This window comes from Callithrix jacchus, chromosome 5, assembly GCF_049354715.1.
Source record: "Callithrix jacchus isolate 240 chromosome 5, calJac240_pri, whole genome shotgun sequence".
Lineage (NCBI taxonomy): Eukaryota > Metazoa > Chordata > Mammalia > Primates > Cebidae > Callithrix > Callithrix jacchus.
The window spans coordinates 114,104,078-114,124,248 of NC_133506.1; the positions used below are offsets into that span (position 1 = coordinate 114,104,078).

Consider the following 20,171-nt stretch of genomic DNA (forward strand, 5'->3'; position numbering starts at 1 on the left):
TTCTCTGAGCTGGACCTGTAGGTCACAGAATTATGCTCCGGAAGCCTCGTCCTTTCTGTGTGACCCTACCCCACTGACCATGAAAGTGTAATCCAAGGATAGATGCTGGACCCAGAAAGACCCCATGGGATTTTGAAATTTGGAATAAGGATATTTGAAAACTGGGAACAATTAAAGCTGATGTGTTATTACCTGCCCCTGAAAAGGTCCAAAACGTCTCCTGAGGAGGTGTCTATGCTGTCCTTATTCCTTTCCCTCATGAGGCTTAGTTATTCATTTCTTCCCTCATTTATGTAAGATACCACATTGTGACTACAGTAATATATTTTTTAGTGTGCCTGTGCTTCTCAGGGTTATTTCTGTTGCATGTGACCAAGAGAATCTTAAGAAATACAAATGGCTCTGCAGTAATCTAGGTCCCATTTGTGCACTTCTGGTTCTTTAATCCATAAAATTTCTTCTGGTTCACAATTGCAGATGATACTCCTGGCTCCTGTCAATTCGTGTCATTAGTCGTAATGGGAACTCAGGGCAATAGTAAGAGTTTTTGGATAGAAATCCATCCCGACTCCTAGAAAAGCAATAAAAAGCATGCATTTTATCCATGTTGGGTCTATAATATAATCTTAGTATTTACCTAATTGTAAAAACATATTAGACTACCAAGTTTATTTTCTGATTTTGAAATAATAAAAAATAATCTGAAATGAGTCAGGAGCCCTTATTGAGGAAATATTGCAACTGTAGATCTGTGGAAGTTAACAATTACAGTCCATGGTTGTCATTCAGGGACCTCCATCAGTTTCTGCTTTTACGTTCCACAGAGGCCAGAGCAATTGTTTTTTCCTCTAGAGAACTTATTAAATATAGGCACTGGCACACAGCAACCTAAGACCCTTTGTCCCACTCATTCTCGCACAAGAGCCCCTCAGTAACCAAACATTGTACCCAAGACCTCTTTCGTGTTTTGTCATCATTTGCATAAATAAAGGCCAAAATTATAACTGATTTTTTTTTTTTTTTGGAAACAGGGTATCTCTTTGTTGCCCAGGCTGCAGTGTAATGACAAAATCTCAGCTCACTGTAACCACTGCCTCCCAGATTCAAGCGATTCTTCTGCCTCAGCCTCCTGAGTAGCTGGGATTACAGGTGTGTGCCACCATGCCTAGCTAATTTTTACATTTTTTAGTAGAGATGGTGTTTCAGCATGTCGGCCAGGCTAATCTTGAACTCCTGACATCAGGTGATCCATCTGCTTCGGCCTCCCAAAGTGCTAGGATTACAGGTGTGAGCCATAACTCCTGGATTTTATTTTTTATTCTGTTAAATTGTCTTAAAGGAGCTTCTAATTAGTTTATCTTCTGCTACTTAAGACATTTGTAAGCCTATCAGCAAAGCTGTTTGTGTAGTGGAATGAGTAACAAAGTTGAAAGTTAAGGGTGCCTCAACTTTGTCCAAGAAACATGGGTCAACATCAGACAGAAGGGCAGATTTCCAAATAATGCAATGACTTTGCATTACTTAAATGATTCCCTGCTCCACCAAATCTCCTAGGAAAGAAAGAGTTGTAGTACTGAAACTCCACAGTAAGTCTTTGGGAGCTTAGCTGTGGCTTTACACAGAGAGTTTCAAAGAGTTGTAGCTCAAAAGAAATGGAGGTCATATGACAATATTAATGTCCTGCACAGATTAGCTTTGACAATGATAGCTACATTCATCTTTTCTTTTACCTGCACATCTTCTAGAGAATTCTTAGCTCAAGACAACTTGGTATAAGAACCTATGGAAGCTCATCAGTGAGAGACAGAAAATAAGCTGGATTGGAATAAAATCTAGGTGGATAAATTAACTAAATGGAAGATAAGCTCTTCGTGGAAGTAACTCGCAGTATAATCATGATATTCAGAAGGATGTGGTGAGGTTGAGCTTTTTCTGATCCTGTGCTCTCCTACGGCAGGAAACAGCAAGTCCAGACAGTGGAAGCATTCCGGTTACAAATGAAACATCCACATGGAACAGGAGTGCAGTCAGCATCACAGGCTGTAAGTAACAGTGTTTATCTCTAAAACAGATGTATGTCAAGCACTTGGTGAGATTTCAGTGTCTCAGCAAAGTGTCCTGGGCTTCCCTAGAGGAACCAGCATCTGAATCAGGACACCAGCATAGAAGTTCAGAACCAAAGCTAGACAAACCAGTAAGTTTTTTTTTAAGTGGTGATATGGTTTGGTTGTGTCCCCATCCAAATCTCACCTTAAATTATAATAATCCCATGTGTCATGGGAGGGGCCTGGTGGGAGGGTAACTGAATCATGGAGGCAGGTCTTTTCCCTTATGTTCTTACTTAAAGAAAAATGTGGGGGAGTAAAGACTAGCAGTGGGGGAAGGATTAAACATGAAAAATTAAACTCCGAGTGTCTTTTCTAGCTCTCCCAACTTAAGGGTCTATCCACTCCTTTAGAATTCATTCTCTTTATATATTTTCAACACTACCTTTTGCAAGGGAGTCATAAGAAAAAATATAATTTTAAATTTACTTTAAAGAAAAAAATTATCCAACTGTCTGCATATCTCAACACATTAGCCAACTTCCTTCACTTGTGTGCAACTTAGGAGCATGGCAATTATGATATTTGAAGATGACAACTCAAAGCTATTTGAAGCCTTGTTGACCAATGAAAATGTATGAATTCAGATAGCAAATAAATCAAATTCTTGTCTTCAACTAAAAATGCATTTTCAACATAATTGAAACATTTTCAATTTAAGTAACTGGTGTCTTAGTTTTAACCATGAAAATGTCACTAGGTGATGTATATGGAAAAAAAAAAAGAGGAGACTAGATGTAATCATGTCCTTCACAAAAGAACTGGCCATTGCAATGTTAGCACTGCAGATAAAAGTGTTTTCAGATCTTAAAATAAAAGCCTGTGGAATGATTTAGGTACATTATAAAGTCACCTATCTGACCTCCTTTGTGGCCTAAGCTAAGGACTATAGGGAGGAGAGAAAAAAAGAAAGAAAGAAAGAAAGAAAGAGAGAGAGAGAGAGAGAGAGAGAGAGAAGAAAGAAAGAAAGAAGAAAGAAAGAAAGAAAGAAAGAAAGAAAGAAAGAAAGAAAGAAAGAAAGAAAGAAAGAGAGAGAAAGGAAGGAGGGAGGAAGGAAGGAAGGAGGGAAGGAAGGAAGGAAGGAAGGAAGGGAGGGAGGGAGGGAGGGAGGGAGGGAGGGAGGGAGGGAGAAAGGAAGAAAGGAAGAAAGGAAGGAAGGAAGGGGATGTGAAGACCTAGAAGGAAGCCCATAATAGACTGCTTTGACTAGGCAATTTTTCACATAATGGTAGGTGCAGATGGTTATAATAGTTCATCGTGATTTTGCAGTCTGGTCTCAGGTTTATGGCTAAAATTAATTCCTACATTTCTGTGAAGGACATTATACATTCCATTCCTATCATTTTAAAAAAATAAATTAATTTTAATGCATTTTTTGCTCTAGCTTGAATGGAAAAGATGAAGAGCAATTGATAGGCTCCGAGTTTTTAGAACGCCTTTCAACAAGATAAAAAGCATAAGGCATCCCAAGTCGGCTCTTCTAAAAACAGAAAGTAGCCATCTGCTGGGGCTGCAGAGCTATTCTACTCTAGAGCGCTGTGTAGCCCAGCAGAACTGACACAGCACAAGGTATACTCCTTGATCAAACTGATCCTTAGACAGATTCATGGCTTTCTATGCTTTCAATCAACATATGGTTTGAGGTGCCCTCTATTTCTATGTGACATAACTAATGAAAAGAAAGAAGCTGCTTGTAATGATACCAGAACTAGAAAATGAAAATAACCCCAGTGAACTTGCTAGCAAGCCTAAATAATTCCTGGGTTTCCCTACAGTTATTCCAGCTAGGAGGTGGGAATAGGGAGGGAAATTGTGTTGCTCTTTATAAATTAAATGCTATGTGGGGACTTGAGTAGAAAGTGGAATAAAATTCTTTTAATTTTGTTTGTTCATTTCATTTTTTGCTTTCTTCTGGCATCTCTTTCCTGTTTATATATCTTCGCTCATCTTCAGTCCTTTCTTGCTTGCCTTTCTACACTGTATGGTACTGAAAATTGTACTGGAAAGCAATTCTCAGGGAGTCTCTTCTCTTAATTTACTCTCCAATGTATAATGGGTACATTTTTCTGAGGTCAGAGCATAAACCTTGGGTGAATTTCTCTTCCTTAAAGACAGAACTCCATGATCTTTATTTTAAAATGTATTGATATTTGATGGAAAGACCAGACATCTGAAAAGACATGCTGACTCTTAATCAGTCTTAATGATTAATCCATGCCCACTGAAAGCAGCTTTGAGAACACAATGCTATGCTTTATTGTTCATCAACTGATTGAAAACAGAATTTTCAGGAAGATACATGTGGCAAACACTGTTAGCTGGCAAACCCAACATCCATCCTCCAGCCAGCCCCTTGTTTTTTGCCCTCCTTCATATACAGGCTGAGAAAGCTAAACACATATCCAGTTCCCCATACAGCTCACAATGGTCATGTGAGTTTCAGGCAATGAGAAGGGAGCAGAAGTCTGATGGGAGCTTCTGGAAACACATGTGCTTTCCTAATAAAAAGAACAAGTAAGCTGGCATTTCTCCCTTTATCTCCTTTCTTTCTACCTTGGATGCAGATGTATGTTTGTAACTGTTGCAGCCAAGTTTGAGGTAACAAGTGTAAAGACAAAAGCCAAGAAGAAAAAGATAATGGAGTAAAACTAGAAGCAGATCCTCAGGTCCTGATAGCACAATGAGCCAGGGGACCAACAACTTACCTCCATATTTCTAGTCAATGAAAAAAAACATGCCTCTATTTGTCTAAGCAGCTGTTTTTCTGGTTTTGTTTCTTGCCATTGAAATCATGTCAAATGACAGAGCAGTTGTGTTTTCAACATCTGATAAGCTACTTATGTGTAGTGATCATAAAATCTTGCATTTATTTAGCATTTTCCAATTTACAAAGTTGGGTTTTGCCATATATTATCTCATGTAATCTGTACAATAGGATGGTAAAACAGGAGTTATTAACATACCTTTAAAGATGAGCCAATTTAAGGACAGAGGGTTTCAAGTAACTTGCTCAAACTCACAGAAAGAGAATCCAGCACAATTTAGGACTTGAACCCTTGGCCTCTGACAGTTCCCAGCAGATCATAATTTTCTCATATTGGAAACCAAACTCTTGTCTTTGCATATTTATTCTGTTCTTCATAATCACTGAAGTACTTCTGTGAATCAGTCTTTAAAAGATAACAGACAGGAATTGGATAGAAATTACTAAACCCATAGTCTGGAGGGAACTAAAGCACTTTGATAAACCCTGGGGTTTTAAAGAGGAATAATATATTCAATTCTAAGGACTTCACAGGCTACTAAAAAAGACAAACATATAAACAAGTTATTCTAAATACGATATAGAGTGGGGATAAAGGATAGATGTTTACCACAGTACAGGAATCCTAATTCTTCCTCTGGGGGAGTGGGGATGAGGAATGTGTAAAGCAGGAAGTCATGGAAACAAAAACAGGGCATGCCGCTAAGCAGTCTGTATGGCTGTGATATATTTGGAGTGGGGTGATTTATAGGGCTTCAAAGCTGAACCTGTCTAGATCATCAAGATTCTTATAAGTCTAGGGCTTCTCTATTTATGTGGGTGATTAAGATCAATAAAAATATTTCAAACATGGTCATATTATATATAGAATTATATTTTTGAATACATCTTTGGCATCAGACAATAAACTGGAAGTAGACAAGACTGGAGACAGGGGGCGAGTACGATGCTGGGGCAAGCTTCCCAGCAAGATATAATGAGACCACAAACTCCAGTAATATCTGTGGGTTGCATAGGAGGAAACAGATTGGAGACATATTCAGATATTATAATCTATGGGCTATAGTAGATAACTGGACACAGTTGGAGGGGTGGCTGGTGTGCCAGTGGGAAAGAAACAGGATTTTATGCAGGTTTCTGGCTTGGGCTAGTAAGGAGGTGGTGGTGTCATTAAAATACTAGAGAAGATGTATAGAGGGGTAGAGAGCATAAAAAAGAAAATAAATTCCACATTGCATATGTTGAGTTCGGTAGCCTTTTAGAACCTCCTGATTGGGATGTTCATCAAATAATCAGAAATCAAAGATGTAATTCAACAAATAACTCTGGACTGGAGAAATCAATTTCTGAAGTTATAGAAGTAAAAAGAATCTCTCTGGGAGCATGTGTAGAGTCAGAGAAGAAGGAAATAGAGCTCTGTAGGAACACAGACATTTAAAGAGTGAGCAAAAACATGAGGTCTAATAAACGGAATGAAGTAAGAAAAACCAGAAGAAGAGGAGAAAAGCAAGCAAACAGCCAGAAATTCTTTGCAGGGGGCCTCAATAGGTCTCAAGAAGTTAGCAAGTGGGCAGTAATAATCTTAGTAATAATAGATGACATTACTGAGCACTTACATGCAATATCGCTTTTCATCTCTGTACTATCAATTATCATGAAGAGGTTAAGTAATATAGGGGCTGAAAATTTACAATTGGATTTTGCCACAAGACAATCACTTTGACCCTCAAAAAAAAAAAAAAAAAAAAGGCATTTCCATCAAATGAGGAGAGAAGAAGCCAAATTCCAGTAGACAGAGAAGTGAGTAGGAGGTGAGGAAGTAGAAGGCAGTAAGAGGAATCTATCCTTTTTAAAAAGCTTTACTGAAAATAGAAAAAGAACAATACAAATTTCAGCTTTGGGTAAAGGGTGAAAAGAGGTAATTACAAGAACAAAAGAGGGTAGAAGTGATGTAGCAGAGTCCCTGAGGAGGTGAAACAGGATAAAATTGTAGCATGGGTGGAGGAAGAATTAGCAACAGAAAAAAGCATACTTCCTCCTCTGAGAATAGTGGGAAGGTGATATGTGCAGTGGCAGAATTTGATGACAAATGCAAACACATAAATAACAAACTGGAGCTAGCATACATCTAGCAGTTTCTCACCACTGCTCCAGTACTTTTTGGCCAATGGCCTGTCTCTATTTGACGCTCATCTTCTCCCGTGCCCAATCTGAGGGAAGTCTGTTTGTGCGGCTCAGTTACTTTCATATTTCAAGCTGATTTGATAACTGAAGAGAATGCTAACATTCTCTATCTGCACGTGCTCAAGGCTCAGACTTCAAGAAAGAATTAAAGTCTTCAATTAGTTGCCTCTGGAAGCAAGACCACAGATTCAAATTTTTGTGCAAGTAATTTATTTGGGAGGGGAGCAAGTATAGCAGGGAAGTAAGGAACTGAGATAGAGAAGAGAAGAAAGTTAATGCAGGGACCACTAATAAGCAGATTCCTGCTATGGGTAATTAGGGTCCCATTTCCTTGAAGAACTGTAAGAGATAGTGCCAAACAGACCTCAGAACTGACCCTCTTCCAAAGGAGGGACAGGAATCTGGAATATTTATCTGCCAATAATTGCTGGTCATTGCTGAGAGCTGCCCTGGGCTGGTAAGTTCCCTGACACTTCCAGCCTGCCCTGCGTGTGCACTAAAGCATGTTCCCATAGCCAAAGAAGGCTCTAGGCAGAGACGCAAAGATGCTAACAGTAAGAAAGAAAGCTTAGCAAGGGCGGGTGCAGTGGTTTGCACTTGCAGTCCCAGTATTTTGGGAGGCCGAGGCAGGTGGATCACAAGGTCAGAAGTTTGAGACCATCCTGGCCAAAGTGGTGAAACCCTGTCTCTACTAAAAATACAAAAATTAGCTGGGCATGGTGGCACAGGCCTGTAGACCCAGCTCCTTGGGAGGCTAAGGCAAGAGAATTGCTTGAACCCAGGAGGTGGAGTTTGCGGTGAGTCAAGATCGTGTCATTGCACTCCAGCCTCGGTGACAGAGCAAGACTGCATCTCAAAAGGAAAAGAAAAGGAAAAAAAAAAAAGCTTAGGAAACAGGGACCAGACACCAACAGTGTCTACTCAAGTTCCTCCCCATGAGTGGCACTTCTTAGGATAGCAGTGGAGTTTGAGGGAAAGACAGAGATAGTCCTCTCCAGTTTTTAGTCACAAGGGAGTAAATTCTGAGGGAAGTACTACCAGAAAAAGTTCCTTTTCTTTAGTTTTGGAATTTTCATTACAAATTAAAAATAAGCAACTTTGAAATCATAATAGACACATAAAAACTATACCAGACTTGTAGTTAGAAAACTGTAGGTTCAAGTGTTGGTGTTGCCACTTACTGTGTAAACTTGGGCCAGATGCTTGGTCTCTCGAACCCTCAGTTTCCTCATCTGTAAACACTTCCTCCACTATCTAGAAAATCAAGTTATTGTGAAAATCCAATGACATCATGAACATAGGACTTCTCTGGCCATGAGATGAAGGGGAAGAAGCATTCCAATTAGATGTATGGAAACGATGATATAGCATGACTATGCATAGAAGTAGGACAGCGATGAATTCCAGTATTAGTTTGGACTTATTTCTGTAGGCAACTTGGAGCCATGGAAGTTTCAAGTGGGAGAGCAGGTTTATGGGCATATATTTTTGAAAGATCACTTTGACAACTATGTGGAGAAGAGTATATACATTGCTTTTCAGCAAGAGAGATGGAAACTGGAGACAGGGAGATCAGTTAAGATGTTATATTAAAAATCCCATCTCTGAAATTCATCTAGCAGTCTCCTTTGGGGTGAGAAGGTGAAGACTGAGGAACAGGCAGAGAAACTGAGGAAGGAAGTGATATCCAAGAAATAGCCCTAAGGTGGATCAAGTTATTATTTGAGTACTTCCCCAACTCAGTGACCAGAGTTCGATATACACACAGAAATGAGGACTAAAAATTCAGTTTACAGCTTGAGAAGACATGTGCAGGGGGACAAAATTACAAGCAGCCTTTGGGGTAAAATAAAGCCTGCACATACGCTTATAAATACACAAGACATCCAAATGGTCTTCCTGATTCAGCTCAAATTAACTACAGTTACTTTTGAAAGGTTAGTGAGCTTGGCTTTTGCTGAAATGTTCCTTCTCCACACTTTGTTTTAATATTGCACTGACAAATTGACTTCACTTTGAGGATTTATTTCCCTTCTGATGTAGCTCACCATAGCTATACAGTCATAACACTTCAAGGGGGTGATTAGTGGTAATGGGTAAGGGGCAGGGGTTGGAACCATGTGCAGTGCTATTTTGGGAAGAAGAGGCTCCCCCACAGCCAGCTGAAAACGTCTGCAACCCAGGTTTTCAAGGTTTCATTAGCCCTAGAGCTAATCGGCACTCTGGTATGCCACAGAGTGAAATTCTGCACTTGTGACAAAGACCAGCCAATCACACAGCCCAGTGGTCCTCTCTCAGAGCTTGTCCAAGAGCAATCCTCAGAGAGCAACGATTCAGTCAGAGCCTAGAAAGGGGAAGCTGCATTCTACCTCAGATCTGGGCTTCCAAGGATCTTTTCTTGACAGCTGCCAGGCTCTTGTCACTGAGAAATGAACAAAGCAGCTCCAATGCAGAGCAGGCAGCCCTCTGGGTAGTCAGACTCCTAGGAAAAAATAGTCTGCCCTATTTTGGTCCCTGCTCATGAACTCATTTGGCAGCAATGCCTCCAAGGTATTTCTGTACTTGCAGCTGGCACTGGCTTTTCCAATTCATTGAGAAGGAAGCATGCAAGAAATCAGATATTGGAAAAGCACAGAGAAAGGGCTGGTTTAGCAAGCCCTCAGCAAGGTGGTGGCATGTCCAAGCCTTAAATAAATCTTAAGGTTTCCTTATTTTTTTTTCGAAATTTGTTTTTATAATCTCACTAACTCGAAAAGCTGATATGACAGTTTAGCTTACTATTCTGCCGTACATTTAACCATATATAACAGCCTCATTGGGTTTTAATAGATACACAAATAACTTAATCTATTTATTGTGTATAGTTTGATGACTTTGGAAATAGGAAAACACCTGTGATGCCATCACCACAATCAAAGCAAAAGACATATTCAACTCCTTCCAGAGTGTCCCCTTGTTATTTTGTTGTTCTTGCTTTTTTTCTTTTTACTTTTTGTGGTAAGCACATTTAACATGAGATCTACCTCTTAGCAAATCTTAGTGTATGCAATACTGTATTAACTATTAGCACAAAGTTGTGTAATTACATCTCTAGAACTTATTCATTTAGCATAATTAAAGCTGTATACACATTAAATAACAACTTTCCATTTTCCCCGTCCCACTCCCTTATCCCCTGGAAACACTCTTATTCTCTGCTTCTGTGAGTTTGACTATCATATTCAATCCACAAGTTCCACATCTGTGTATTTGACCAACAATAAAACAAAAGTATTTGAAAAAATACACATATATATTTGGAAAAAAACACAAAAACAATTGAATACAAAATAACGTAAATTTAAAAGTATACTATAAGAACTACATTGTATTAGGCATTATAAATAATCTAGAGATAATTTAAAGTATTCAGAGGATATATGCAGGTAATATGCAAATACTATGCCATTTTATATAAGGAAGTTGAGCATCCACAGATTTTGATATCCTGTGGGGTCCTGGAACCAATCCCCCAAGTGACAATTGTATAGATACCTCGAATAAATGGAATCATGCAGTGTCTGTCCTTCTATAACTGCCCTATTTATGTACCATAATATGCTCCAGGTTCATCCATATTGTAGCAAATGGAAGGACTGCCTTCTTATTTAAGGCTGAATAATATTCCATCATATGCATATTCCACATTTTCTTTATCCATTCATCTGCCCATGTTTATTTGGATTATTTCCATACATTGGCTGTTGTGAATAATTGATGCTGCAATGAGCATAGGAATGCAGTTATCTCTTTGAGACCCTAGTTTTAATTATTTTGGCTATATGCCCAGAAATGGGATTGCTGGATCATATGGTAGTTTTATGTTTAATTATTTTAGAAACCGTTGTACTGTTTACCATGGTGGCTACACCATTTTACATTTCCACTAACATTGTACAAGGGTTCCAATTTATCTGCATCTTTACCAACACTTGTTAAGTTTTGTTTTTGTTTCCTTTGTCAACAATAGGCATCCTAACACATGTGGGTGATTTCTCCTTAGAGTTTTGGTTTGCATTTCACTGATGATTAGTGATATTGAGCACCTCTTCATGCCTGTTGGCTATTTGTATGACCTCTTTGGAGAAATGTTTGTTCAAGCCCTCTGCAAATTTTTTAACTGGGTTATTAATATTATCATTTGCTATTGAGTTGTAGGAGTCCCTTATATATTTGGGACATGAACTCCCTATCAGATATGGTTTGTAAATATTTTCTCCCATTCTGTAAGCTGCCTTTTCGTTCTGTTGATTTGCAGAAGTGTTGTTTTTTAGTCTTCTGTAGTGCCACTTGTCTATTTTTGCTTTTGTTGCTTCTGCCTTTGATGTCATAATATCATCAAAATATCATTCCTGAGACCAATATCAAAAAGTTTTTTCTCTATGTATTCTTCTAGCACATTTATAGTTCCAGGTCTTGCATTTAAGTTTTTATTCATTTTGAGTTAATTTTTTATAAAACATGTAGTTATTTAGTTTTCTCAGCACTGTTTATTAAAGATACTCTCCTTTCTCCATTGTGTATTTTTGACATCCTTGTCGAAGATCAGATGAACATATATGCATAGATTTATTTCTAAGCTCTCATCTATATGTCTGTCTTTGTTTTCACTGTAGTTTTTAATATATTTTGAAATCAGAAATCATGATGACTTCTTCGTTATTCTTTCTCAATATCATCTGACTATTTTGGGTCTTTTGTGACACCATATGAATTTTAGGATTGTTTTTTATATTTCTGTAAAAAATGCCATGGGAATTTTGAAAAGAATGGCACTGAATCTGTATATAGCTTTGGGTAGTGTAAACATTTTAACAATGTTAAGTCTTAAAAATTCAAGAACATGTGATGTCATTCCATTTATTTGTTTCTTCTTTAATTTTTAATTTGTTTCAAGTCTTTTACCTCCTTGGTTAAATATATTTCTAAGTATTTTATTCTTTTTTTATGCTATTATAAATGGGATTTTTAAAATTTCCTTTCTGCAAGGTTGTTAATATATAGAAATGCGCTGTATGTTGCTGTTGTATCCTATAAGTTTACTGAGTTTACTTATTAGTTCAAGCGATTTTTCTGTAAAATTTTTAGTTTTTTTTTTTCCAATAGGGTCATGTCATCTGCAAACGAAGATAATTTTACTTCTTCCTTTCCATTCTCAATGCAAAACTTCTTAACAAAACACTAAAAACTGATTTTAACAGGATATTGAAAGGATCATACACCATGATCAAGTGGAATTTATCCCAGGGTACAATAATGGTTTACCATGTGCAAAGCAGTAATTGTGATACTTGGAGAATAATCTCTAATACTGATATAGAAGTTAAGAAGAAATTATTTAGGCAGGCAGTGAGGGTAAAGAAATCCTCAGTAAGGTTTTCTCTTTAATGAAAAACAGCCTCCAAATCATTTTGTTTTCTATTAAAGAGCAGCCTATAAAATCAAGCTGCAGACATAGACAAGCAAGCTGGAGGCTTGCACAGGTGAATGCCAGCAGCTTGCCAATAGGAAAGGGTTTCCCTGGAGACAAGGCATGTTCAAAATGGTGGCTCCATCTTCCGCCTTTCCTGTCAACCACGTGCATAGTAAGGAGTAAGCAACATGGCTGTGGGCCAAGTAGAGACCCCACTAGCTTAAGATTAGGGTGGGGCTGCCAGCTTCCCTGTCAGCTATGTAAATGTCACACCTGGTCCAACCAATCTTTGGACCTTATGTAAATCAGACACTGCCTCCTCAAGCCTGTCTATAAAACCTGTGCGCTAGGCATGGATCAGAATTCCCACTAGGGCACCCCTCTCTCTCAGGAGAGAGAGATATTCTCGCCTTTATTTTGCCTATGAAACCTCTCCTCTTAAAGTCACTTCTTGTGTGTGTCTGTGTCCTTAATGTCCTTGGCATGAGGCAACATACCTCAGGTATTACCTCAGACAACTATTCCACTTGAATACACTGCATTAACATAATAAAATATGAAAATCACATAATCAGCTCAACAGATGTCAATACAGCTAGACAAAATTTAACACTTTCAAGATTAAATATGCTCAATAAACTAGTTATAGAGGGAATGTACCCCAACATAATAAATTATAAGTCCACAGCTAGCAGCATACTTAACAGTGAAAAATTAAAATTTTTTCCTCTGAGATCAAGAACAAGAAGACAAGGATGCCCATTCTTGTCATTTATAGTCAACATAGTACTGGAAGTTCTAGCCAGAATAATTAGGCAAGGAAAGTGTTACTTTTTGTGGTGATTCCTTCTTAATCAGTAGGACGTAGGCTAAATTCAATCCATTACCGTATGTATATACAAAAACCAATAATAGGCAATCATGAACTCCCAAAGGCCAGAGGTGGAACAAAGATGTCTTTATCTTTCTCATCAAATAATCTATCAGTTCACAGAACAGAGTTTCTTTAATCTCCAGTCTATCCCTTTCCTCCTCCTTTCTATCCCTTCCTCTTTTTCTACTACTCTACTCTCTTGCAATGGTCAGAGCTCCATCTTGGAGAAAGAGAAACAGATTCTTTAGAGTTAACACCCTGTGTAGTGACTGTAAGTCTCTCTCCTAAAGAGGCAATCTCATTCAACACAGACTCTTCTCTACACTCTGTTACTTATTCTTATAGCATCACTTCAATGCATTGTTGTAAAAACACTGTCTCTCTTTCTTTCTTTCTTTCTTTCTTTCTTTCTTTCTTTCTTTCTTTCTTTCTTTCTTTCTTTCTTTCTTTCTTTTTTATTCATTTATTTATTTTGAGATGGAGTTTCGCTATTGTTACCCAGAATGGAGTGCAATGGCACGATCTCGGCTCACCGCAACCTCCGCCTCCTGGGTTCAAGCAATTCTCCTGCCTCAGCCCCCGAGTAGCTGGGACTACAGGCATGCACTACCATGCCCAGCTAATTTTTGTATTTTTAGTAGAGACAGAGTTTCACCTTGTTGACCAGGATGGTCTCCATCTCTTGACTTGGTGATCCTCCCACCTCGGCCTCCCAAAGTGCTGGGATTATAGGCGTGAGCCACTGCGCTTGGCCCCATCATTTATTTTTCTTACTGAACACCTCTAGTACTAGAAGGAATTAAGAGTAGGCAGAGAAGTATAAATGGAAAAAACAATGTACTATCACATTTGTGTTGCTGCTGCTGATTGCTGTTATTATTGGTGTTAATACTTAATGATTGTTACGTATTAGGAGCTCTCCACCCAGATCCAAAATTCCAGTGATTGAAAATTTTTAGTGTTCTTAGGTAATAAATATTCAAGTCTCCAATGGTTTTCTAGTGAATAATTCAAAAATTCTTTTGTCATTGCAAAAGAAAGGACAAACTATAAAAAGAATACCTTAGTTCAAAAGCCACTATCAGAAAAAGAGTGGCAACAACTTTAACAGGACGAAGAGAATTGGTTTACAACACATTAAATCCAGGCGTTAAGGGAGTTGAAAAAGCAAATTAGGAGCCAGATCATTGGGAAGCTGATTCCAAAGTTGGGTTAGAACTGGAAGCAATACACCCTCAAAGCTGAGCCAAAAAGTAAATCATATGGAGCTCCTTCTATTGCCCCTGCCTGGAGCCAGGACTGGCTCCAGACATCCTGGGCTGCAGGCTGGGATTAAGGAGTGATATTTGGCCTAGTCAGAGGCTGCAGAAAGTAAGAGCTGATGTGTCTATCATCTGTTAGTTAGAATTTGTTGTTCACACTTGATTTCAAGAAGATAGGAGCATCTTTATCTTTCAAATGCAAAAATAAACTATTTTAAATTCTGAATATTGCAATGGTAGTAGTGGTTTTTAAACATGTTTGGATGTACATTATTGTCACTTTACTCTGAATTGAACTTTTAAATCTGCTTGTCAAGCCCCGGTCTGATCCCATAGAGAGACAAATATGAATGCTTAAAATAGAAAAAAAAGTGCTTGTGAAAATATGTATTCTCCAAATAATAACATTGTATCTGTATACAATTAGATCTAACATAATAGCATAGACTTTCTAATTATATTGTCTGAACCTGCTATATTTTTCTTGTTCATCAGAGAACAGTTAATCATTATTGAATTATTTATTTCTGCTCAGTTTACAGTAAAGCTTCAGCCATAAGTCTGGTGAAAATTTCTTCTCTCTCCTTCCTGCCTCACGTGCAGGTTTAGAGAAAATAGAGCTGGTGAGTGTATTAGCCTATTCTCACACTGCTATGAAGAAATAGCCAATACCTGAGACTTGGTAATTTATAAAGGAAAGAGGTTTAATTGCCTTACAATTCCACATTGCTAAGGAAGCCTCAGGAAACTTACAATCATAGCAGAAGGCAAAGGAGAAGCAGGCACCTTCTTTGCAAGGCAGCAGGATGGAGTGAATGCAAGCAGGGGAATGCCAGACACTTACGCAACCATCATATCTCATGAGAACTCATTCACCATCACAAGAACAGCAACAGGGAAACTGCCCCCATGATCTAATTACCTCCATCTGGTCCCACCGTTGACACATGGAGATGGTGGGGATTATAATTCAAGGTGAGATTTGGGTAAGGACACAAGGCCAAACCGTATCAGTGAGCCCTTAATGGGAGATTGTAGTGGTGCTGGCATCTGGGCATCTGAGAGGTAGAAGCCACAGATGCTGCTGAACATCCTACAATGTGCAGAAACCCATTTACAAGAAAGAATTATATGATCCAATGTCGATAGTACTGAAGTTGAAAAACCCTGCTTTAAAACTTTAGATTGTGCTACTCTCCTGCTAAAATCACTTCAACAGCTTTCCATAAGACAGAATGAAATTCAACTCCTTTTTGAAAGTACATGATTATAAATAAATAAGGAAAAACATACATGAATTACAATATATCTTTGCCATCTTCCATTATCTTGTAAAAAAAATTAAGCTCAACCAAAGGGACTCTGGATAAGTGTGATATGATTTAGACAGAGCTTTCAAACATAAAGGTTGCTGGCTGTAATAGACATGTTCAAGATGGAGGAAGGACATTTCATGTAGCAACTAATATAATCACAGGAGCAAAAGTGAAAAAAAAAATGAGATTCATGAAAAAGTATACAGGCTAGCCAAAATAGTGGTATCAGGTAGAAAGGAAGTCACAAGGGAAAGGAACCAAAATTCAGATGCTGTATGTATTGCAGAGAGTCTTGAAGGGAAGAATTTGTGTTTTAGTGATATGAAGCCATTAAAGATTTTCAGGCTGAGAAACAACAAATTGAAATCTGTGTTTTAGGTAGGCTTTTAGGGTATTACAGTGCAATATGAATTACAGAAGAATGAATTCAAACAGGAGATAAGAAACTATAAGAACAGTTTGGGTGTGATGTAATTTGTACCTGAGCAAACGTTGTGTGGGTAGTGAGAACAAACATGAAAGCAGTAAAATATTTATAATTTTTGAGGGTTTTAAAATGCATCCAGCAACAATTGGTAAATGTCTACCAGGCCAGAAAAATACTTTGGCAATGACAATATGAAGAATAATATTAAATTTCCCACCCCAAAAGCTACTTGTTTAGGAAACATCATTCATTTATTCATTATTAAATATTTAGTGACTGTCTATATGTGTCAGAAAATGCTCTAGGGCTTGTAATCTATCAAAGAACAAAAAAGACAAATGTCTCCCTCATAACATTTATATTCTTGTGGAAAAGATAGATGGTAAATACCTATGTAATCAAACAATAAGAGGATACAAATATTTAATTTTATCGTTTTAGCAAGTACTTAGTGAGAGCCCGGCCTAACTCAGTATTCTTGGAGGTGAAAACAAAGCATATTTAAAATATAAGCTCAAAGTCTTACAGTCTTGCTGGCAAGACGAGACTAACGCACAGGTCACAGAGAACTATATTAGACATCATAAGATGGTACCATACAGTTTACAAAGCTTGTGTCTCTTAACTTATTTGACCATCACAACAATTATTAGAGGCAAAAATTATGATGTCTCTATTATAAAACAGGAAACAGAACCTTAGTGATTTATTTACCAATCTAAGGTCCCAGAACTAAGAAGTGTCATAAGCAGTACTAGCACTCATCTTTTACCATCTAGCCATTGCCATTTTCATAGACCAGGAGAACTTATAGTTGTTGCCAGCTGTGAATTCCCAAGGCCAGATGCACACACTGATGAGTATTTCTTTGCTAATGCAGTTATTATTTTAACTAGTAATTCAAGTGTGGTCTAATGATGCAGGTACATACTATATGCGGTATATAATTATGGAGTGTGGTTTCCACAGTGTCAGATTATAAAGAGATGATCAATTACTGAGGCTGCTTGGGTAACTTAGTGTGAGTGGGAGCAGGAGAGTAACCAGCACATGGAGGAGTTGAGACTTACTCATTGCCTCATTTACCATCCCACCATCAGCATCCATTGGAGGAGCTACCAATTAGGACAAGGCTTCCAGAAAGTTATTTTAAAATCACAACTTCCGTTTCAGAAGTGTCATAAATTGGCAGCAAAGTTAAAGTTGTATGGAATTGCATATGTTGTATAATAAACAGTCTAGAATTTGGAATCAGAGGATCTTTATTTGAGCCAGATTAAATGCTTTAGAGAGTGTAACTTTGGGAATCAAATAACGTGATTATCAGCCTCATAATCTTTGTAAAATGAGAATTATGACCACTAAATACCATTAATATCATGTAAGTAGCACTCAATAAAGGTGTAAAAATGTACTGTTAACTTTGGTTACTTTTGAGAGCATTTTTTTCCTTACACTCTTTGTTTTATATGGGAAAAATAAAAAGATAAATAAACATTTAAAAATGACTTTTCTGGGTTCTTTTGAGCATAAACTAAGACAAATTTTTATAAATTTTAAAGATGTGTATGTGCCAATTGTCATCATCATTGTTATTCTTTGAGAACCATCTCCAAAAAATGTTGCCTCACAAAACAATGACAAGACCTGTGAGAATCTGTCTTTCCAAATTTAATGCACTTGTTCGGCACCCAAGAAAGATATCACATGGGGCTTAAGAGTGTAGACTTTAAAGAGAACAGAAATTTTAATTCGGATTCTGCCCCTTTCTAAGGATTTAAACTAGGGTCAGTTTCTTGAAACATTGTTGAAATTATGTTGAGGTATTTTTATTATTTCTTCATAACTATCAAATTTTCATCCTTCATCTGTCTGAGAGATTTACTCATCAAGCTTCCTCTTGCAATATACTAATTCTCTCTTCAGCTGTGTTTCGTCTATTCTTTGGTCTGTTCCCTGAGGTATTTGTTTGTGTGTTTGTTTATAAATTTTATTATTTATTATTTTTATTTAGTTCTTTTCAAAAATATGCCTATTTTCATAATTTTCTGTTATTTCTATACCTTATTTGATCTCCCTAAACATTTACAGTTAATTTAACACCCATATCAGAGTGCTCTATTTTCTGAAACTCATTGTTCGTGATTTCTGTAATCTGCTCAGTTGCCTCTTTCTCATGTCAATGTATTTCCTTGTGTACTTTGTAACTTTTGTCTGTAGAATGATCTTTTGTGATCCTAAGAAAATAATTCTGAGGAAGTTGCAACTGTTTCTATATTGTGGAGGTTCTCCTAGGGGCAGTTTTATGATGAGCCTTGCAAGGCCCTAATAGGACTCAGTATCAGACCAGTGTTTATACTAGTATCTAGCTAAGGGCTTTTGCATATAAGGATAGGGTATGAATTCAAGCTTCAGAGGCATATACCACTCAATAATTTTTATTCCATCTCCCACATCGACTCTCTATATTCATGCCTTTGGGGAACTGACTGACTTCTCTGAAGCACACTGGAAATGATAATTTTATCTAAAAAGACCTCCTTGCCTATCTCCCAGAGTTAACAAAGGACCATAGTTCCTGTTTCAACTATGAGAGAGGTCTGAGGCTTTGAAGCCAGGCTCTATGAAGGTTTTTGTTCACTAGCCCTAAGGCATATATCCCATGTAATTGCCCCATGAACTATGCCATTTCACACACTTCAGGGATTACTTCTTCCACTCTAGTGCAATAGTTGTAAAATTTCTTTTAAAACATTTACTTTGGTGCTATGTTTATATTATCGTAATGATTATTGTAATCTCATCACCTTCATGAAGCATCTATATGTGTTTGAAATATGAAGCAAGAGACCTATGTAATTCATTTGTACATCTTGACTGGAAAATCCCCCTTTACTGTTTTGGAGGTGGTATTATTATTTTCTTCATAATTATTCTAGTTTCAATATAATTCTAATTTGTAAGACATCGTAAAAATTTATAAACATGACATTATCTAAAATGCTACAGTTTAAAGTGATAAAGTTCTAATGCTATAGTGAAAAGACAGAAATCAAACTCTTGAAGCTGTGAGGGGCAACAATCTCAATGGACTTCTCCTTGTGATGCTACAAACCAGAATTGCCACCAGCTTGTTGAAAAGGGAGAGAAAGAATATAAATGAGAACAGATGCCCTCCTAGGAAACACTGAATTCCTAAATACCAGTGGTGGTCAAAGAAAACAAGAGCTCCGGCCTTCATACTAACAGAAAACACTTTTCTGGAGGGACCAAACAAATCATTCAGCAATTATTTTCAAACAGTTTATCATATAGTTTTAAGATATATATGGAGGAAATCAGAAAAATCCAGGTTTATGTAAGATATTGTCATTTTATAGCCTATATCCTATGGTAGGCTTTTCAGCTCGAGTTATTTGTCCTTAAGGATGGAAAACCAATTAACTTTCTTTTCATGTGAAAACAACCAGAATACATTTGTAGAAAGCTAGCCAGATCCCACTATATTCCTGCAGCCAAAATTCGGCCCTCAACACACGTTTCAGCTTCGACTTCTGCCCAAATAATAGACTGGATAATCAGAAAATGTTCCCACTAAACAAACAGGAAGTCTACAATGATATGTTGAACACTCTTTAAATGCATAGCTAAAATTCTGAGAAGGGAAATTCTTGGAGACCAGACATAAAGAGAATACTGAAAACTACAAATGTAAATAGGTGAGCAGAAGCTGCAACTTCCCTAGGAGATACTGTCAGCCTCTATGATCTGTATTTTTGTATTGTTA

The 20,171-nt window shown here is 37.5% G+C and overlaps 1 long non-coding RNA gene across 1 annotated transcript in view; it reads left to right on the top strand.

The window, feature by feature from the left end:
- Positions 1-1,552: 1,552 nt before the first annotated feature.
- LOC118153445 (uncharacterized) overlaps positions 1,553-20,171 on the top strand; it is a 37,600-nt gene continuing 18,981 nt past the window's right edge. The window contains exons 1-2 of the long non-coding RNA XR_004742663.3: positions 1,553-1,586; positions 1,958-2,042. This is a non-coding gene — a long non-coding RNA (uncharacterized LOC118153445). The remainder of the gene's footprint in view (positions 1,587-1,957; positions 2,043-20,171) is intronic.